Here is a 23,363-nt window from a genome sequence, read left to right as displayed (position 1 = left end):
TAGTTAAGTAAAATAACAAATGTATTGGTTCAACTTACATTTTATTATCCCTATTACAAAGAATGAATGGTATTTAATAAAATATTTTGATTTATAAAGCACTCTATTAAGCACTAGAGAGCCAATAAGAGAATAAGACAAATATCTTAACAAAGAACACAACACATATGGAAGATTTTGCTGTATGTCAGAAAAAATAATTCCATGATTCCAAGGGTACTTTGGCAAAACAGATATTAAGGCTTCTACTTTCCACTGACAAAATCCTATTTTATAATATTGAACAAATTAGCTTTGGTGACAGGAATTTTCTTTTCTGGGTTTTCAGTAACAGTGGTTGTAGTACCTACAGAGATTGTTACTAGATTATATCTCAATGAGTTTTGTTTATCAAGACAATGCCTGTGAGCATTGTGCTGGAAGTATTAGTTGTCTGAAGGATTTTAGCTTTGAAGTCCTATGCTGTTTCCTTTCAAAGATGTTAGCAGATACTAATCAGTGTGGTGTTGGTATTTTGACAATCCAGGCATTGCTGCCTTGGCTCTCTCCCTCAGTATGCCCTATTATTTCATCTTGGGTAGCCTCATTGTCTTGTTTGTCTTAATTGGGTGGTAGTTGGTGGGGATGGCTGGTCACTTTTCCATGGGAGATGATTCTGCAGGTGAAGATTATAAGGTTCCTGAGCAGTACCATTGATTTAAGGGATATTTCTAGTACTAGGTTTCTTAAGCTCATTAGTATATTGGTGGCAGGAAATGAGTATATGTTGTTGATGATGAAAAAGGTGGGCCTCTGCCACAGTGATTTCTCTGCTTAATTATGATTATAAGGAAAAGGGTCAGAAGCACATCCAATGGTCTGGGGGATACGGCTGTTCCTAAGGCTTTTGGTCTCATAATATTAGGCTGTTTTCATCAGTCTTGGAGGTGTTTTGAAATAACTGAGATTTTAGTTCCCATCTTTCCCATTCCAATGTAGGGATGCCTTCCCTACATTGAGAAGTTATTTTCAGTGTTATTTTCCTTTATTGTGGTTAAGCTATTAATTGCTTATTCTTTTTCCTTTTTTCATATTCCCTATTTCTTTTCTTTTTTTTTTCCTGAAGCAATTGGGGTTAAGTGACATGCCCAGAGTCACAGAGCTAGGAAGTGTTAAGTGTCTGAAACTAGATTTGAACTCAGATTGAAGTCAGAACTACTGACTTCAGGGCTGGTGCTCTATCTGCTGTGTCACCTAGCTATTTCATCATCCCTATTTCTTAGGACACAATAGTTACAATTGTATAACAATTTATACTTGAATGGTCAGCCACTTTGCATTCAGCTCCTTGTTATTACAATAAGAACTGGTTTACACCAAATTTTTCCAATGCATTTCCTTCTATCTTTGATCTCCTTAGAATATCTGTCCATTAATGATATTTTAGGTGAAGTGACTTACACAATTTAATGATTATTCTAGTACACAGATGTTTCAGATTTTCCAGGAAAGTAGGACAATTTGAAATAGAAAATTTGTCAATATGCAAAATAGTAATAATTTCAAATGATTCCTTTATTATCCACTCTACAACTTACAAGCATTCACACAGGCTGTCCATCACATCTAGAAAATATTTCCTTTTAATTTTCACATTTTGCAATCCTCTTTCTTGCCCTGTCCAACTCCTTCATGGAGTCTTTTCTGTCTGTCCCCTTCTAATTTAATGTACTCTTTCCTCACTGATATTTTGTCTGAGTATATTATCTTTTAGAGATATAAATTTTTATCCTTGGTTTCATTCCATAAATTCTGACATGTTGTCTCAGTGCTATTATTATCTTTAATGAATTTTTTTTCATGTTTTAATAGTTTTTATTTTATCCAGTTCCATAACTTTGAGTCACAGATTCTCTTTCTTTCTCCCATGTCCCCCACTACTGATATGTGAAGTTATGCAAAACATTTCCATAAAATCATGTTGCAAAAGAAAGTATAAATCATTCCTTCCCCCCACAAAAAACATGCTTCCATCTGCATGCAGATATAATAAGTTCTTTCTATACATATGGATAGCATTTTTCATCATAAGTCCTTCAGAGTAACTTTGGATAATTTTACATTGTATTGCTGAGAACACAGTCATTCACAGCTGATCATCCCACAACTTTCCTATTACTATGCACATTGCACTTTGTTTGAGCTCATGGTGGACGTGAAAAGTTTTTTTTTTTAATTTATTTATAGCAAACTGCTAAAGAACAATTATATTATTTCATAATCATATACTACAATTTATTCAACCATTTTCCAATTGGTGGGCATCTTCTCAATTTACAATTATTTTCCTCAAGAGTTACTACAAACATTTTTGTATATATAGCTTCTTTTCCCTTTTATTTTTAAATCTCTTTTGGATATGTTCCTATTGGTGATGTTAAGAAAATAGATATCGTTATAGCCCTTTGTTCATTTCTTTTGATCATTTATCAAGAGGGTAATCATTCCTTATTTTTGCATAAATTTGACTCAGTTTCCTACACATTTGAAAAGTGAGATCTTCATCAGAGAAAACTGCTTAAAATTATGTTTGTTTTTTAATTCATTGTTTTATTTAACTTCTTATTTTCAAAACATATGCATGGATAATTTTCAGCATTCCTCCTTGCAGAACTTTGTGTTCCAATTTTTTTCCCTTCTTTCTTTCCACCCCATCACTAGGCAGAAAGCAATGCAATATATGATAAATGTGCAATTTTTCTATACATATTTCCACAATTATCATGCTGCACAAGAAAAATCAGATCAAAAAGGAAAAAAAAAAGAGAAATAAAACAAAAAGCAAGAAAACAATAATAAAAAGAGTGAAAAAAAAATTATGTTATGATCCACACTCAGTCCCCACAATGCTCGCTCTAGGAACAGATGTTTCTCTTCAACACAAGACCATTAGAACTGGACTGAATCATCTTATTGTTGAAAAGAGCCACTTCTAGCAGAATTGATCATCATATAATCTTTTTGTTGCAGTGTACAGTGATCTCCTAGTTCTGTTCACTACACTTAGAATCAGTTCATGTAAGTCTATCTAGGCATCTCTGAAATCATCCTGCTGATCACTTATTATAGAACAATAATATTCCATTGCATTCATATACTATATTTTATTCAGCCATTTGACAACTGATGAGAATCCACTCAATTTCCAGTTTCTTGCCACTACAAAAAGGGTTGTCAAAAGTATTTTTTGCACATATGGTTCCCTTTCCCTCCTTTATGATCTCTTTGGAATACAAGTACAGTAGAAACACTATGGGATCAAAGGGTATACATATTTGATAGCCCTTTGGGCATAGTTTCAAATTACTCTCTGGAATAATTGGATCAGTTCACAACTTCACCAACAATGTATTAATATCTCAGTTTTCCAACTACCCCTTCAGTATTAGTCATTATTTTTTCTTGTCATTTTAGCCAATCTAAAAGGCAGTGGTACCTCAGAGTTGTCTAAATTTGAATTTCTCTGATCAATAGTGATTGAGAGCACTATTTTTTATTAAACCTTTTTATTTTTCAAATCATATGCATGAATAATTCAACATTAACCCTTGCAAAACCTCACCCCTAGATGGAAACTAGTCCAACATATGTTAAACAAGGTAGAAATATATGTTAAAGCCAATGCATGAATATATATTTATACATATCTTGCTGCACAAGAAAAATCAAATCAGAACAGAAAAAAATGAGAAAAAATATAATGCAAACAAACAACAACAAAAAGAGTGAAAGTTCTTTGTGAACCACATTCAGTTCCCACAGTTCTTTCTCTGGATGTATATGGCTCTCTTTATCACAAGGTCATTCAAATTGGTCAGAATCATCTCACTGTTGAAGAGTGCCACATCTATCAGAATCGATCATCATATAATCTTGTTCTTGCTGTGTACAATAATCTTCTGATTCTGCTTATTTCACTTAGCATCAGTTCATGCAAGTATCTCCAGGACTCTGTTGAACATTTCTTATAGAAAAATAATATTTCTTAGCAATCATCTACTATAATTTATTCAGCCATTCAACAACTGATGGGCATCCACTTAGTTTCCAGTTTCTTGCCTCTACAAAAAGGACTGCCAGAAACATTTTTTGCACAAATGGGTGCCTTTCCCTCCTTTATAATGTCTTTGGGAACAAGCTCAGTAAAAATAAAAACACTGTGGGATCAAAGGTTATACACATTTTAATAGCCTAAAGGCTTAGTTTCAAAATGTTCTCTGGAATGGTTGGATCAGTTCACAACTTCACCAAAAATGTATTAGGGTCCATTTTACCACAACCCCTCCAACATTAATCATTATTTTTTTTCTGTAATCTTAGCCCTTCTGAGAGGTAGAGGTACCCCAGAGTTGTCTAAAACTGCATTTCTGTGATCAGTAGCAATCATATGACATGAACTGGTTTCAATGCCTTCATCTGAAAATTGTTCATATCTTTAACCATTTATCACTTGGAAAATAGCAAGAATTTTTTAAATTTGAATCAATTCCCTGTGTATTTTAAAAATGAGATCTTTATCAAAATCCTTGAATGTTTGGGGTTGGGGCTGCAAGGTTGTACTGCGATCTGTGCTGTCACTTCTGGTTTTGGGTGTGTACAGCTTGTGAGGATCTAGAGTGGATCTAGAGTGGCTTCTCTTCTGTTCTACTGTTTTGCAGAGCAATTGGTCTATGCCAGGGTTGTCTCTGCAATTTTCTAAGCACAGAGACCACTCCCGCCTGGACTGCACAATATGTTAAACTTAAGTTCTCTCCCTACTTGAGCTGATCTTCTCCCCCGCCCCTCAGGACAAACCTTTTCTGACGAAATTCTAGATTTTCTTTGGCTGGTGAGTTGTTGTACTTTTAGTCTTCATGGGTTTTACCACTTGAGAGCTATTTTTGAGGCTGAATTTAATGTTGGTCATGAGGGTAGAAGAGGAGCTTAGAAAGTCGTGTGTGTCTTCTTCACCATCTTGACTCTGTCCCCTTTGTTATTATTTCTTTATTCAACTTTATGTTAAAGTTGTGCTCTGCTTCCGGGGAATAGAGAGCATTGTCCCTATCTTCGAGCTTTTCTCATTGATGTTTTCTGAGCTAACTTGAGAGGATCTTTGAGGTTTTTGGTGTTTCCAAGGAAGTATCATCTAAAGTGGGTGTGGTCACTATTCTTTTGGTTAGTGCTCTGTTTTTTGCCAAAGAAGAGACATTGCTCTCCTGAATCTACTAAGAATAACACTCCTCCAAGTTCTTACACTGTGACCCAGAATTCTGTATGGTCAAAGAAATGTTTTCTTAAAGTAGTCCCTAGTCACAGATAAGTTAGGCAGGCAAACCTACCAAATCCTATCCTTGTAATGATAGATTTTGCCATCATATAATTCTTATTCTGGCGACAATAAATAAAAGCAGGTTTGCTAAGCAAAAATATAAACATTAATATATAAATTTTGGAATCTGAAGGGATCTTAGTAATTATCTAGGCCAGTTGTTACAGAAAAGTTAAGTAAAGCCCAAGGTGGTTAATGACGGGCCCACAGACACAATTACAGTTACTCTTTGTGACTAGTATCATATTCTAATGCAAAATGCAATTAAATATTGTGGATACAATAGCATTTAAACTTCTGAAAAGAAAGTGTTAAAATGCCACTTTAAAATTATCTTTGAATAACATACACTACATTTGTTTATTTAAGTGCTCTACTTTTCAGTCATTTGAAGGCCTCTTTATACATTCTGCTTGTTTATTTATTTTGCTATTTCCCATGTTAATAACTTATATTGAGTCTTATGAAAATGAGATTATACCTCTTTCTTTTTCACCTCTCTTTTCTCATAAAACTTTTTTTTATTTTTTTGAAAAATAATATAAATGATACTTACTTTTATATATCACTTGCTAGTTGACAAAGCACTTTTCTAACAATTTGTCTTTGCATAGGTGGGGAAAGTATCCTTAATTTTATATATAATGTTGGGAGTGTATTGATTCAATCAATCAATTGCCCCACTACACTTAAAATAAATGACAAAATTCAATTTTCTGATACTCTTGTCACAAAAGTACCATGAATCAATCAATAAGAGGGTGCAAGCCAAGCCTAGACAAATCTATCCAATCAATCAATTCTAGGAGTTAGACTAAGTTTAAAATATCTTGATCAATTTAAATGTCCTTAAAATTCAATGGAAAAAGACAAGCAATATATGGATACTGGTTGAAGAATTGATATCATTCTCTGAGTCATCTATAAAACAAGAAACTAATTTGGAATCCAGAAATACAAGTGTATTTTACATGAAAAAGGAAGTAAGAAAAAAGAAGCAGAAAAATAAGGGAATAAGCATAAAGTGTTCCCTATGTGCCAAACATTATGCTAAGTAATTATACAAATATTTTATTCCTATATCATAGCCTTGTGAGTTAAGTTCTATTGTTATTCACATTTTACAATAGAGGAAACTGAAACAAACAGATTAAATGACCTCTCCTGTTCCCACAACTAATAAGGGTCTGAGGCTGAATTTGAACTCAGGAATTTCTGTTTCCAACACCATTATCCACTTTGCCACTTGGTCCCTCTTAGCCATTTGCCATTGTGTTTAGGACCTCAGGAATCCAAAAATCCCCTGAAAAAAAGTAGTAGTAATAGAACTAGAAGTAATAAACTGATTAAGGGTGAGGTGAAAAAATTGGAAAAATGCAACAGACTTGAGAAACTAGACAAAGCCAAATTAAGCTAATGACTACATCACTGGGGAAATGGGAGTATTTCAGGATGACCACAAGATTAGAATAAGATTTGAATGGATGTGGTGCCTCATTGACATCTGCAAAATCTGAAAAAAAAAAGATAGAATTGGTGGGATTAAAAGAGGATATTGGACAAAGAACAAGTTCTGTTTTGAATCTCTTTACTTTGGTTTCTATATAGAGTGTTATTCAAAATGTCTGATAGAAGTTTGTGACATAGGACTGGAACTCTGGAGAGAAACTAGAGTTGGAATTATAGATAAAGGAATCATCTGCATACATATGTTCATCAAACACATGCGTACCCATAATATGAAAAAAAGAGACAAGTGGAGGGGGACAGAGAGAGACAGAAAGATGGAGGGAGAGAGAGAGAAACAGAGTCAGACAAAGATAGACAGACATAGACAGAAATTAACAGAGAAACACAGAGATGGAGAGACACAAGAATGAGAAAGAACAGAGTAAGAGAGAAAAGGCAAAGGAAAAAAATGGAGAAAAAGAGAGACAGAGACAGACAACTGAGAAAAAATGCCAAGTATATAATCATAGTTAGGAAGATGAATTGAAACCATTCAGTATGATGCTGAGTGAAATGAGCAGGATCAGGAGATCATCATATACTTCAATAACAATACTATATGATGATTAATCTGATGGATGTGGCCATCTTCAGCAATGAGATGAACCAAATCAGTTCCAGTAGAGCAGTAATGAATTGAACCAGTTACACCCAGCGAAAAAAAAAACTCTGGGAAATGGGAAATCCCTCTATTTTTGTCTGCTTGCATTTTTTATTTCCTTCACTGGTTAATTGTACACTATTTCAAAGTCCGATTCTTTTTGTACAGCAAAATAACTGTATGGAAATGTATACATATATTGTATTTAACATATACTTTAACATATTTAGCACATATTGGTCAACCTGCCATCTGGTGGAGGGAGTGGGGGGAAAGAAGGGAAAAATTGGAACAAAAGCTTTTGCTATTGTCAATGCTGAAAAATTACCCATGCATATATCTTGTAAATAAAAAGCTATAGTAATAATAAAAAAAAGTTTTTAAATCTAAAAAAGAAAAAGAGAAAGAAACCATTCAGTATAAAAAAATGAAGAAGAGCTATCAGACAGGAAAAGAACCAAAAGAGGGAAATGCTATTTACAAAATAAGCACCCAAACAAAACAAAACAGAAGAGAAAAAGTTTCTAGAAGAGGGTATTCAATATTATTAAATACTAAAGATAAGTAAAGGAGGAGAGAAGTATCTCCTACTTAGTATTTAATGCAACAATGGTAAGGGATCAAAGGGTATGAATAAGGAATTGATAAAAGAAAAATTTAACAGTCATAGGAAAATCTATTCCAGATCATTAAAACTGTAGAAAAACAAAAATCAGAAAACCTTCAAGATTCTATCTCACAAATCAAAATAATAAAGGTGACAAAATATGGGAATAATTAATGTTGGAATGGTGTAAGTACACTGATAATACTACTTTAGGATTTCGGAGTTGATCCAGTCATGTTGGAAAGCAATTTGGAATTTACAAGAAAGGGATTGAAATGTTCATTTATTAACAAATTACCAAACAGTACCAATCAGACTTATTTTGATTTTAGAAATGGCTTTTTACTGTGGTGGTATCTTGGTAATAAAGAGCTCATCCAATAAAAGATGTTAGATAGCATCTCCCAGAAAAAGATAAAGATTTTAGTGGAAATGATGCTCAAACCAAAAAGAAATGTGTTAATATGGATAATTACAGATACTAGAATTATTTTTGCTATAGCCTTAAAAAATTCTGCTTAGGTAGGTATGGTCCAACTTTATCTAAAGATCTACTTGTAAAGACTTGAATTTATATTTCCTCATAACTCTTCATCTCTTTTTTGTGCCTATTAGGGAAACCAATATTTAGATATTTTAGGAATTATGCTTAGTTGTCAGAATACACAGTTGACATTTAATGGCTTTTAATCAAATGCCCATAAGGTAAAGATAATAAATTATACAATTTAATAAACTAAGGTTAATATAGGAAGTGGGGTGTTTGACCCTGACTTAGTATAAAGGTTCTTAGAATCTGAATTCCTAGGCAGATTATTTTTTGGTAAGACTGAAATGCTTAGAAATAAGATTTAGTTTTCAAGTTTCCTTCATTTAGTTTTTTTATTGTTTTTTTTTTCCTTTTCCAATTTTTTTTGAAAAACAGAGTAAAAGAAATGAAAACAGAAAAGAAATTTTAAAAAGAACAATTAAATCAAAATAAAAGAGAATGTTATTATGTGCCCAGCAAAATATCAGGGAGGATTCAAAATATATAACAACAAATTACCAGATCAAGAAAGTATATGTATTTATCAATCTATCTGTGTGTATTCTCTCTCTCTCTCTCTCTCTCTCTCTCTCTCTCTCTCTCTCTCTATATATATATATATATATATATATGTATGTATATATGTATATATATGTGTGTGTGTGTGTGTGTGTGTGTGTGTGTGTAAGTGTGTGTGTGTGTGTATTAGAAAAAATATATTATGAATGACCATTTTTTTCTTTGCTTCCTTGTAAATTGTTCTTTGGTTTTCTGTTGATCGCCTTCTTTACTTTATTCTTCTCCTCCTTTCATTCCCTCCCCTCCCAAACAAGTTACATTCACGAAAACATATATTTATGTATATGTATATAGATATATAGATACACAACTCACACCCACACTCACCCCACATATATATGGTTTGAATAATTTCATTGTTAAAGAGAGCCATGTACTAATGTACATTGATTGTTGTATAGTCTTATCCTTGCTGTGTAAAATGACCTCCTGGTTCTGCTCATTTCATTTAATATCAGATCATGTAAGTCTCTCCAGGTCTCTCTGAAATTATCTTGCTGGTCATTTCTTACAGAACAATAATATTCCATAACATTCATATAGCACAATTTATTTGTCATTCTCTAATTGATGGGCATCCATTCAATTTCCAGTTTCTAGCCACTACAAAAAGGGCTGTCACAAACATTTTTGCATATGTAGGTCCCTTTCCCTTCTTTAAGATCTCTTTGGGTTATAAGCCCAGTAGTAACACTGCTGGATCGAAGGGTATGCACAATTTGGTAACTTTTTGAGCATAGTTCCAAATTGCTCTCCAGAATGGTTGCATTCATTAACAATTCCACCAATAATGTATCAGTGTCCCAGTTTTCCCACATCCCCTCCAATATTCATCATTATCTTTTCCTATCATCTTAGCCAATCTGAGAGATGTAGAGTGGTATTTCAAAGTTGTCTTAATTTGCATTTCTCTGATCAATAATGATTTGGAGCACCTTTTTATATGACTACAAATAGTTCCAATTTCTTCATCTGAAAATTGTGTATTCATATCCTTTGACCATTTATCAATTTGAGAATGGCTTGAATTCTTATAAATTTGAGTCAATTTTCTATATATTTCAGCAATGAGGCCTTTTTTTCAACCTCTGAATGTAAAAATCCCTTCCCAGTTTGCACTGTAATAATTTTTCACTGGATTCATATATAACTTATTCAACTATGTCCTACTTGTCTAAATTCTTCTCCTCTCCTCCCTTTTAAACTCCCCTTCAGGAGTTCAGGAATAAGTCTGTTTTGCTTGTGACTATTCCATCCTTAATATTAACCTGTCTCTTAATACTCACTCTATATCTGAAGGTTTTGCCCTATTCATTTAAGGTAATGCTACACTAAACTCTCTCTCTCTCTCTCTCTCTCTCTCTCTCTCTCTCTCTCTCTCTCTCTCTGTGTTTGTGTGTTTTGAGCTCATCTTTGTTTCAGATAAAAAAATATCCTTCCAGTAGCTATGCATTCTCCACTTTCTCCAAGTCTGTCTACACTTTATATAGCTGATTGATGACGAAAGAGAGGTTTCATTCAATTCTTTCAGTTTTCTCTTCACTGTGGAAATACAAGTATACTAATAAATTTTATTCTACCACTATTCTTTCTCTTAAAGTCCTCAAAAGAGAGCTAATAATTCCCAAGATATAAGGGTTTTTTTTTGTTTCGTTTTTTAAATCTCCTTCAACATACTTGGAAAACATTAAGATTCTAAAAGGTAATATCACTCACACGCATTATAATATTCTCACTATGTCATACAACTTCATTCATTACTTTAAACAAATTTAAGTTTTTTCTGGATTTTTGTTTGAAATGCTTATTTTTCTTTGCATACAGGTTGATCTAGTCATGTCTCTGCTGGTTTTGTATCTCAAAGAGATCATAAAAAAGGAAAAATAGCCACACATGCAAAAATGTTTCTGGCAACTCTTTTTGTAGTGGCAAGAAACTGGAAACTGTGTGGATTCAGTTGGAGAATGGATGGAAAAGTTATGGTATATCAATGTTATAGAATATATTGTTCTATAAGAAATGATCCTGACTTTAGAGAGACCTGGAGAGACTTACATGAACTGATTCTGAGTGAAGTGAGTGGAACCAGGAGAACATTGTACATAGTAAAGGCAAGATTATACAATGATCAATTCTGATGGACATGTCTCTTTCACAGCAGTGATTCAAGAGAATTCCAGTGGTCTTGTTATGAAGACCACCTACCCCCAGAGAGAGGACTGTGGGGACTAAATGTGGATCACGACATAATACTTTCATTTTTTTTGTTGTTGATTGCTTGCATTTTCTTTCATTTCTTTTTTTTTCCTTTTTGATCTGATTTTTCCAGTGCAGTATGATAATTGTGGAAATATGTATAGAAGAACTGCACATGTTTAACATGTTGGATTATTTATCTAAGGGAGGAAGAGAAAAAAATTTGCAACACAAGATTTTGCAAGGGTAAAGGTTGAAAATTATCTCTTCATATATTTTTTAAAATAAATACCTTTAATAAAAAAAGAAATGTTTCTTTTCCTAATTTTCTCTTCAATTCTGTGTTCAATTAGAAATTCTTGAAGGTCCTTTGTTTAATCAAAGTTACATTGTCACCCTGTAAAATCATATTCAGTTTTTAAGGATAATTTGCTATTGTTTTAACATTTGCTATTGAAAAGAAAATACACATGTTCACATGCACACATACACACATATATACACATATATATTAAATTATATGTACAATTAATTAATATAAAATATTAAGTATGTATACACACATATAAAAATATATTTAATCTTTTTTTCTTCTAGCCTACATAGGAAGAAATCTATTATTACTCATGACTCCCTCATTTTGGGGGATAAGAATGCCTACCTAAATAAATTAGGTGATCCTATTTGAGCATGTTTGTCCTGTGCTTTTGTTGGTAATTAACATTGTTTTCTAATCACTCACCAATTTGTAAATTTATTTCAAATATATGGCACCTAGAACAAAACCCATTTCTTCAGATGTGTTCTAAAAATGGCAGAACATGAAAAGACTAAAATCCCCCAGAGTATCAACAATATGCCTCTCTAAATGTAGCCCAATGTGTACTAGTATTCTTACCTGTCACATCATACAATCATCTCATGCTCAATTTAGAACGCACTAAAATCAAAAAATAATTTTCAGAGAAATTGGCATCAGTTTAATAATCATGCCTCTCCTATTTAGCAATTTGGAATTGATTTTCAAAGTAAAACTTAGAAATTTACATTTATCTTAATTAAATAGATCAACACAGAAAGGAGTGGTTAGAGGGAAAACCAAAGAATCAGGAATCTCTGAATTCAAAACTTTCTATATGAATATGTATAACTGTCTATATATTTCTATACATTCAGTAATAGCCTTTCTCTATCAGCTCCAGTCTTTATACAACCATCTTCCTATTAGGCATTTCTAAGTAGAAATCCTCTAAGCATCTCAAATTCAACATGGCCAAAGCAAAACACATTCATTTAAATCAAACCTCTTCTGAATTGCAGTGTTTTATTGACAGCTGCAACCAAAATTCCAGTGATATTCTTTTTTACAACTTCAGTACTTTCTTTGATTCTTTCCTCAACCCTAGAGCCAATCAATTACCAAATCTTAATGTTTCTTTTTCAAAATTCTTGGGACCTTGTGCCTAGACAAGTGCAATCATATTTTCATGGATCTCCTGCTTGAAGTTATTCCCTATTTCAATCTATCTTCAATCAAGTCATCAAAGTGTACTTTTAAAATCACTGATCTGTCATTTCCCATAGTACAAACACATACTCACATGAACACAAACATACATGCACACACTATCTATAAATCTATTTTATTATATCTTGTGATCTTCCCACAATTTCCTTACATTATCAAATTATTTTTTTAAAATATTACATAGAACAGAAACCATGTCATGTTCCTTTGACATCCATAGGGAACCTCCTTAAGAGTTAAAATGTGAAGCACTGATAATCACTCTGAAGTGGATTAACACTCATATAATATCGAAGCTCATGGCTTCTTTTTTTATTTTTTTATTTAATAGCCTTTTATTTACAGGTTATATGCATGGGTAACTTTACAGCGTTAACAATTGCCAAACCTCTTGTTCCAATTTTTCCCCTCTTACCCCCCACCCCCTCCCCTAGATGGCAGGATGACCAGTAGATGTTAAATGCATTAAAATATAAATTAGATACACAATAAGTATACATGACCAAAACATTATTTTGCTGTATAAAAAGAATCAGACTCTGAAATATTGTACAATTAGCTTGTGAAGGAAATCAAAAATGCAGGTGGGCATAAATATAGGGATTGGGAATTCAATGTAATAGTTTTTAGTCATCTCCCAGAGTTCTTTCTGGGCATAGCTAGTTCAGTTCATTACTGCTCCATTAGAAATGATTTGGTTGATCTCGTTGCTGAGGATGGCCTGGTCCATCAGAACTGGTCATCATATAGTATTGTTGTTGAAGTATATAATGATCTCCTGGTCCTGCTCATTTCACTCAGCATCAGTTCGTGTAAGTCTCTCCAGGCCTTTCTGAAATCATCCTGTTGGTCATTTCTTACAGAACAGTAATATTCCATAATTTTCATATACCACAATTTATTCAGCCATTCTCCAACTGATGGACATCCATTCAGTTTCCAGTTTCTAGCCACTACAAAAAGGGCTGCCACAAACATTCGTGCACATACAGGTCCCTTTCCCTTCTTTATAATCTCTTTGGGATATAATCCCAGTAGTAACACTGCTGGATCAAAGGGTATGCACAGTTTGATAACTTTTTGAGCATAGTTCCAAACTACTCTCCAAAATGGTTGGATTCGTTCACAACTCCACCAACAATGAATCAATGTCCCAGTTTTCCCACATCCCCTCCAACAATCATCATTATTTTTTCCTGTCATCTTAGCCAATCTGACAGGTGTGTAGTGGTATCTCAGAGTTGTCTTAATTTGCATTTCTCTGATTAATAATGACTTGGAGCATCTTTTCATATGACTAGAAATAGTTTCAATTTCTTCATCTGAGAATTGTCTGTTCATATCCTTTGACCATTTTTCAATTGGAGAATGGCTTGATTTTTTATAAATTAGAGTTAATTCTCTATATATTTTGGAAATGAGGCCTTTATCAGAACCTTTGACTGTAAAAATATTTTCCCAATTTATTGCTTCCCTTCTAATCTTGTCTGCATTAGTTTTGTTTGTACAAAAACTTTTCAGTTTGGTATAATCGAAATTTTCTATTTTGTGATCAGTAATGATCTCTAGTTCTGCTTTGGTCATAAAGTCCTTCCCCTTTCACAGTCTGAGAGGTAAACTATCCTGTGTTCCTCTAATTTATTAATAATTTCATTCTTTATGCCTAGGTCATGAACCCATTTTGACCTTATCTTGGTGTAGAAGCTCATGGCTTCTTAACTTTTTTCCATTTCTACCCCATTTTTGCCAGATAAATTTTTACACAACTTCCCCTCAAATTTGAACCTAGGTGTTTCTGGAATAATTTTTGCATATACAATGAAAACCTATGATGAAACTGAGCAATGCAACACAGACAAATACTGCCAGAAGTACCTGAGATTAATTATACATTTGAATTATTTTGTGGTCAGTATCTTCCGAAACTTTTTACTGTTGTGACTCCCAAATTCAGTTATTTGATCCCATATAGGATTGCAATTGATAGTTTAAAAAGTTTGATCTGGCCCATCATTTTTCCATCCTGTCTTCACATATAACAATAGAAATTTGGTATTTTCAAGAACGATAGAGATAGTGAACGATACAAAGTTGAGAAAGTAAGAAATGGATGTTTGGAATGTAACATTGAAATTCTGATACCCAGGAAGGTAAAAGAGGACTTCCTTATAATCACAGAGACTTTGGTGTGTAGAGTACATTAGGGTAAGCAAGAAGGCTGCAGTTGATGAGATACCAAAGTTCTATCCACAGTTTCTTCATTTTTCTCTAGTTTACTGGAATGCTCCCCAAAGAATTTCTCATCACCTTCATATATCTAATTACTTTACCTCCTGATCCAATCTCTACTTAAGAAAAGAGGAAGAAGGGGATGATAATAAAACAAAAGGAATGCAGGCTGTCAATCATATCATACAGAGTTCTATACTTTATTACAATATAGATCTTCATTTTCTATGCTATTTGATATTGCTAATAAATCACAGTCATTTACAGTGATTTTGTCAAATCCTATAAATTTGTGTTTTAATAGTAATAGAGGGTGAATGAAATGAAACCACACAAGAATTTCCCCAGTTTTACCTTAGCTAGAATCCATTGAAATTAAAAAAAAAAAAAAGAATTTCCACAGTTTGGAAAATTTTCAAAAAAAAAAAAAAAAACCTACAAAGCATACCTTCAAGACTGCTATTGAATAAAAAAAAAAGGATGGAAAAGGAGGCAAGTATATGAGCAGAGATGGAGAAGAGTTGGAAGCTGTATACTGAGTCATCATAGAGTGATAGATTGTACACATAGGAATTGCTTTGGGCTCTTAGATTTGCTTTACACACAAACACTGATATTCCTTTTTTTCATATAGTAATGCTATTTCCCAACCCCAAGGTAGAACTAAGAATGAGATTAGTAGTTTATAACTAGAAAGGTGATTTCAAGAAATAGAAATTAAAACAACTAAAATTTTTAATTTCACGTATATTAAAATGACGAGACTAAAGATATACAACAAATTTCAGAATGATTTTGGGAAGATATGTTTTGTTCATCATATACTGTTAATAGGATTTTGAATTCGTCTAACAGTTCTGGAAAGCTATTTACAATGATAAATTAATTAAAATGTATGAAAAGAGCTGTCATTAAATACTTATTCTGTGCAAACCATTGCAATAAACAGAGGGTATACAAGCAGAAAGACAAGATATCAATCTGTACTCTCAAAGTATTCATATTCTAATAGAAAGTTTCAACTGACTATTAAATGGACTTTGTGGTTTTCATGATTTGGCAGCAAAACAGATGCTATGTATATTTTAGTGTCATTCAATGAATAAAACTATATAGCCCTTTAAGAATACTTGACAATAAGAATGTATATATATATGGAGGCAGAGAAGTAGAAAGAATATATATATATATATATATATATATATATATATATATATTGATACAGAGAAGTGGAAAGAAGAAAATCATAGCTAAGTTTTAGCCTAACCACCTGAGAAAATATTGATTCAATCAATAGAAATCATAAAATTGAGAAAAGGAATAGATTCATGAATATGATAAGAAGAATTATAGGTATGTGAAACATGATCTTATGTTGTGATATTCAATTGGAAATACCTTATAGAAAGTTGAAGTTGCACTTTTGGAATTAGCGATGGAGAATGACAGTTTATTATTTGGAAGTTATTTACATGAATGTGATACTTTAAACCATGGGGAATCAGATTCCTTACATACCATATTTATATACCAATTTAAAGTTTATCAATTAATCATTGCTAAAATATATTTGCATAACACTTTAAGGATTATGAAATACTTTACAGATATCATATCATTTGTATCTTCATAACCAATCCTGTGAGGTAGGTGTTATTATTATCCACATTTTATAGATGAGGTAACTGAAATAGAGATTAAAGGACCAGTCTATGATCACACAATCATTATGACCTCAAATTTGAGACTGGATTTGAAGTCATGTATTCCTGACCCAAAGTTCATTACTATACATGCTAAACTATCCTGTTGTCCTTCTCTTTCTTTATAGTAACCTTGTTAGTTAGGTAATTGAATATTGTCATCATCATCTTACAGATAAAGAAATTGAGGCACAGAAAGATTGGATGCCTCTCCCAGAGTCAAGCAACTAATAAGTGTGAGAACAAATGATTTTTTATCCAGGTAATCTGACATAAAGTTCAAAGTTCTCTCCACTATACTATCCTGCTTCATTATTGCCTTAATACTATACAATATAGCCTCAAGCTATCATGGAGGGGCTCATCATTAGAAGGTTACCCACCTACTAAGGAAATAACTTTATAGTAATATGAGACTTTCAATTTAGAAGTGGAAAGATTTCAATTTACATTTATCAATGTGATACAATGTGGAGCAAATCACCAAAATTGTACAACAGAATTAATATGGACTAAATTCCAAAAATAGCAGGTAACTTGAGATGGTTTAATATTGTCCCTTTCCCTCCACCTCTATTTTTTTTTTTTTTTGCTCTGGAAATTGATATTAAATGACTTGCTTAGGGCCACAATGCTAAGAAGTGTTAAATGTTAACTTAAGGAAGTGTTAAGGCCAAATTTGAACTCAGGTCCTCCTGACTTCAGGAGGGGCACTGTATCCACTCTATGCAGGGCACTATCTACCTGCCCATTCTTCCTCTCTGAATACTGAACATATAGGAAAATGGCAGAGATGGAAAAGGTTGTTTCCAATTGAGTGTCAATGTTGCTATTATTGTATTAGCATTTCCACAGGTAGAAGTTCACCTAAAAAGACTCCAATGAAATTTCCATCAACATATACCTAAATTGGAAGTTTAAATAACCTAAAATGACTGTTTAGATGACTATTATCATTTTTGTAAGATACTTCCCATGGAACAATATTTCATTGCATTGCCAATTCTGAGCATCTCTGGGACTTTATCCCAGACAATAAGTAATATTGGGAAAGTTTTCCTACAGTAATCTCACTGAATCTGTGTAAATTAGATGCAAGGAAGATAGGAAAAGCACCAATTTGCAATTATGAATTCCAGAATGAGTTACCTTCCTATTTTTCCAAAGTACCAGAAACTAGGCACTCTTTGAATTGGTCTATTAAGTTAATGGACAGTATTAGTTACAGTTCTTTCTGAGTACAATAGGAGAATAAAGTGATTTGTTCAGAAGCAATAATGACATTGATGTTTACTAGAACAGAGATGGAAACTGGATCTGTCATTTCATTGGTATGAGTAAATTCAAGATAAGCAATTTCTTTCTATCAATGCAAGTACATTACAATTAATAATGTTATAATGTTGCCTGGAATATTGAGTGACTAAGTGACTAGTCCAAGGTCCCCAAATCAGTATTTTTCAAAAGCAAAGCCTGAACTAAATCAATCTTGTCTTCTAGTCTAGTTCTGTATTCACTACTTCACGTTACTGTGTTCCTTTCCTAAGCAAATAGTAGGGAAGGAATACTTATGTTTATGTAGATTGTCCAGAATCCTGTGAGCTGTCTTTGGCTATGGTCTGTTTTTCATTGTCTTTGTGTATCTTTGATTCTTAGGGTAGAGCCCTGAAAATAGCAAGCATGTAATTAAGAGGAAAGGAAATAGGAATCTTCCAAGTAAGGAATATTTGAAAATGGCCAATCTACATGCATGGGGTAGATAAGATCAAATATTTGCAAGAAAGATAGATGTCAGCATTTATTTTTTTAATAAAAAAAAACAGAAATAATTCCTTCAATATGTTTTTGGAAGATTATGCAACAACGATTTTAAAAGTAGGTATTAACAGTCAACAAATGTGCTATTTAATACTTCTGACATAAATTAATTAGAGAATTTCTATTCATGGCATAACATAGTAAACTTTGGAACAGATTTTTGACTTTAAGTATTTCTGAAGTGTTAGCAACATCATCGTCTAGCTGAAACATTAAGCTCATTGATAGTCCTGATCATCTTCACCCATTTCCAAGATTCTTAATAAACTGATTATATAGCCTGAGAACTTAAAAGAGAAAGAAATAGAATTGGGTGGCAAGCCACACTGAAGAGATCATCTGTGAAAGGTGTAGCTCATAGAAATAAGGTAAATTATCCTAGGGATGTTCTTCATCTGAACATAAAGATTTGTGAGTTCATTTTATCTAAAAGCCCTAAAGACAGAATAAATTCTCTTTTCAAAATGCATCAATGCAGAGGAGTAAAATCATTCCAAGTATACACATCATCAAGTAAGAAAGTTAATACTCTATACAAAATGCTTTTGTGGTCTCCCTTTTCTCTCTCGCTTTCCCTCAGTGGCTTTCACTTCTGCTCCTAGTGTCACACTGTTGGAAGCCACAATCTCTAAGCTGATTGGCAAAGCCCAGCACTGAGATCAAATGTGCACAGCACTCATGTAGGAGCAACATTTCCTTCTATGATTCTCATTAATGGACTATTATTTCCTATATTATTTATAATTGGCTTGATTACAGCACTAAACATTATCTAAAAAATCTGGTGACAAGGGAAACTTGGTGACAAGTTAACTCGAAATGATTCCACATGCATATTCTGTCTAATATCTCACTGAGACAAATGATGGATGCATTCCAAAAGTATGAAGTGTTCCAAATCCTGGTAGAGGATTACCTACTTAAAGTACAACAGGGGCTCCAATATCATATACAGGAATTTATTGAACACCATTGTCTCTATAGGAGAGATTCCAAAGGTTCAAGCAACAGTGGTGTTTATTTACCTGGGCTCAGAAAAGATCAATTTGCCTAGAAGTCAATAGATGGTTAAAACATTGCTGAAATTGTCCTAAAAGCCTATGTACACAGTTCCAAGTCAGGAAAATAGAGGAATCAAACAATCCATAGGATTGACAAAGAAGACATAAGTAAATTAACAAAATTCACTAACATATTAACCTTGTACAACATTTATCTTTTCATTATTAGCTTTGTTTAATGTAATCAATAATTAACATTTAACCATAAAAAACTTACTCAAATATTAAATATCAAATATAGTAACATATAAAGGTCAATAAGTCAGACATATGTCTGAAGACTATATTGATCTAAATAAATGCATATGATTATGATATAGTATAAAAATAAAGCTTGAAGGAGCCTGAGAGAATTGGGAGCATCACTTCCATCAGTTCCTCATTCAAACTACCCCACAACTTCTCTATTCCTTTGATGCTGTCACTATTCCTCCTGCTTAGCTCCCTGGACCACTTTGCAGAGGCTGGACCTCTGCTTCACACTTTCTACCTTGTTCCATGCCTTGGCTCTGGATGACTTGGAAATGGCTAACATTTATTTGCAGAGTTCCCTAAGTTTTCATTTCTGACAGATATAAAATGTCTATGGATATGCAGACACAAATTGTTTCCATGATGAGAGTGATATACATGTTCACACACACACACAAAATATTTCTTAAAGAATTCTACAGAAAAATTTCCAGGAGATTGGCCTTTTCCTACAGAAACATTTACCCTTTTATCTCAGTCATGACCAAGAATTGAATGGGCAAAGAAAAAGCAACACCTTATCAGTCTACTGAAATGTTCTCCACCAGATAGTAGTATTAAGTTAACCTGCATGATGAAAATTTTGATGATGGTGATGATGGTAGCAACTATGGTGGTGAAAAATAAAATAATAATGCTATTTTCAAAGGCAAAGGCTAAACCCAGCTTTTCCTGATATCTATTTCAGCTCTGTATTCACTATTCTCATAAGTTGTTCTCAGATTGTATAATCAACAGGTTTAATAAATAGATAGATAGATAGATGATAGATAGATAGATAGATATACATATAAATATATATATATACATATATATGTTATATGCATTCATATGTATGCATTCATATGTATATGTGTGGTTCCCAAATGTGCAGATATTATATTGAACAATAGTAAATGCTGACAAAAAATCGGCACAAACCATTGACTTTTTCACATTTTGCCCAGAAGTGATTTGTTTCCAGATGGAACTTAAAAAATATCTAAGTGTAATATTCTTGTTTGGTTTTCTGGATGTCTTTGGGGCAGCCTTCTTTTCAATAATCACCAAGAGAATAGCCAGGTGTTAAAGTCCAAATCCTTGATTATCTCCTTCACATTCTAGTTTCCTTGCCTGGGGCCCGGGCTAGTTTTCTTATAGGCCTTCCTGGAGTTTTGATTTCAGTTGAAAAGCTAAGTAGAACAGGCCTGCCAGCATGGTGATGTGAGATGGAGTGAATGAATGTGGCTCTGAGTCACAGGTCTTGTGCTTCAGTCTCCAGCCACCACAAAGGTGGACTATGGAATGAATTTATTTCTGAGTCCCTACTGGCTATTATATATTCTATTATAATTACATTATCATAGGGGTGAATCTTGTGGAACTATATTAAGTACTAAGTATATGTACTGAACTAGAAAACTATTAAGCACCATGCTAAACTAAATAACCATTGTCTTTATCGATTCCATTGACTTAACACCTTGTAAGAATCCTTGTTTCAGAGTTTTGACCCATAACATCTCCCACTTTTTTTTTTGTTTTGGAACATAAAGTGGTCACATCTTCCCTGACTTCTCAAAGAGGTGACAGTCCCAAAAAGGAAGTGATCATGCCCTTCCTGACTTCTCAGAAAAAAGGGGGTGAAGACACCTGAAAAGGAGATGATCATGCCATCTCTGACATCTCAGGAAGGGAAATGAAAACCAAAGGAAAATGGGGAATCAAACCAGATTAGTGGGTTTCTGACAGGTTTCACTTGATACAGGTACATAAATCCATCAACGTGGGAGACATTACAAACAAACAACAAGAATGAATATGAAGAATTATACATGTCAATAAATCCTAGAAATAGTCCAAAACCAATCTATTGTCCATTACTTCATGTGTCAGGAATACAATAATTCCTGCAAGTTTTGAAGTCCTGCAATAGTCTTATCATGTCTCAGGAAATCCAATGATTCCTGCAGGTTTTGAAGTTCTGTAAGTCTCATAATCAACCATGCTTTTTCACTGTCAAATGTTTCTTATGTGTTTTCCTTTGTTTCAATGTGTTTTCTCTTTTTCTGTCTCTCTCCAGGTGCTTGTTGGCACCCATCTGATTCCTTCCCCAATTCTAGAAATACAAGCAAACCCTTTCCCCCAAGCAGTTAACCTATCTGGTTCCTTCCATTCACCACTTTCTGGATCTGTCCACATTACCTGGCAATTACATTGGAGGTGCTTGCACTGGACACTGTTCTTCTGTCAGGTTAAAAAGCCTGTATTCTCCCCAATTGTAATCCCTTTCTGCCATCTGATTGCTTTTTGGCTCATTGATCATATCAGAGTCCTGAATTTCTAAAGACTCTTTGAGTGTAACCTCAGCTGTCATCATGCCTCACTGTTTGTTGTTTGAGGTCTTGGAGCTGGATCCTGCCTCTCATTTCCCTGGGTCAATCTACATTCTGAGGCACAGTGGAAGCCCTTATTGCATGGGGTTTGGGGTCTTGTTCTCTCACCCTGTCTTCTCACTCTATCTCTATGCCAACAATGAGCTTTCAGATGACCTACTTTACCACACTAAAGGCATTGACGAATCTCTCTGGGGAGTCCCTTGCTGAGAGGGACTCTTTTCTTCACATGTTCTGCATCATAGCCTGGGTATAAAAGGCATTTGTGCCTCCTGTGGCGCAGAGTCTTATGATCTCCTCTAATGGAGTATCCTTGTATGGTCCCAGAATAATTCTTCTACAAACCTCATTAGCATTTTTGTTAACCAGTTGTCTTGTCATAATTCCTTTAGCTGCATTTTCTGCAATTGTTCATATGACAGCTATATGCAGATGTCCCACAAAATCAGCAAAAGATTCATTTGGACTTTGCTCTATTTTTGTGAAGGCTTCCCCTCTATTTTGTTTTCCTGGGAGGGTGTCCCATGCTTTGATAGCAGTAGCAACAATTTGCTCATATGCTATCAAAGGGTAATTAATCTGTACTGAAGTGTCTGCACACTTATCTTTACCCGCTAGTTGGTCAAATGCGATTTGTAGATTAATTCCAGTTTGCCTATTTCATTGGGCTTGTAGTCTACATAGTTTATTAAAATCTAAAAACCACAACAAGTTTTGTCCAGGTTCTAAACATATCCTTGATATAGATTTCCAATCACTAGGGGTTAAAATTTTATAAGCCAAATTCTCTAATACCATCTTAACATAAGATGATGTAGCCCCATAAAGAGTGCAACCTTTTAAAAAATTTTAACAATTTCCAGATCAAAAGGAGTGTATCTTCTTCTGGCTTGACCTAAAGAATCAAATTCTTCAATCACAGGGTATACCTTTATGAAATCAAATATATCCTGTCCTTTTTCAGCTTTGAGTAATGCCATTTATAATCTTGTCATAGGCTGCTTCATAAGGGGTGCTGCTTGCATCACT

The sequence above is a fragment of the Sarcophilus harrisii genome, chromosome 2 (genome assembly GCF_902635505.1).
Source record: "Sarcophilus harrisii chromosome 2, mSarHar1.11, whole genome shotgun sequence".
Classification (NCBI taxonomy): Eukaryota; Metazoa; Chordata; class Mammalia; order Dasyuromorphia; family Dasyuridae; genus Sarcophilus; species Sarcophilus harrisii.
Note: the sequence above shows the minus strand (reverse complement) of the source record.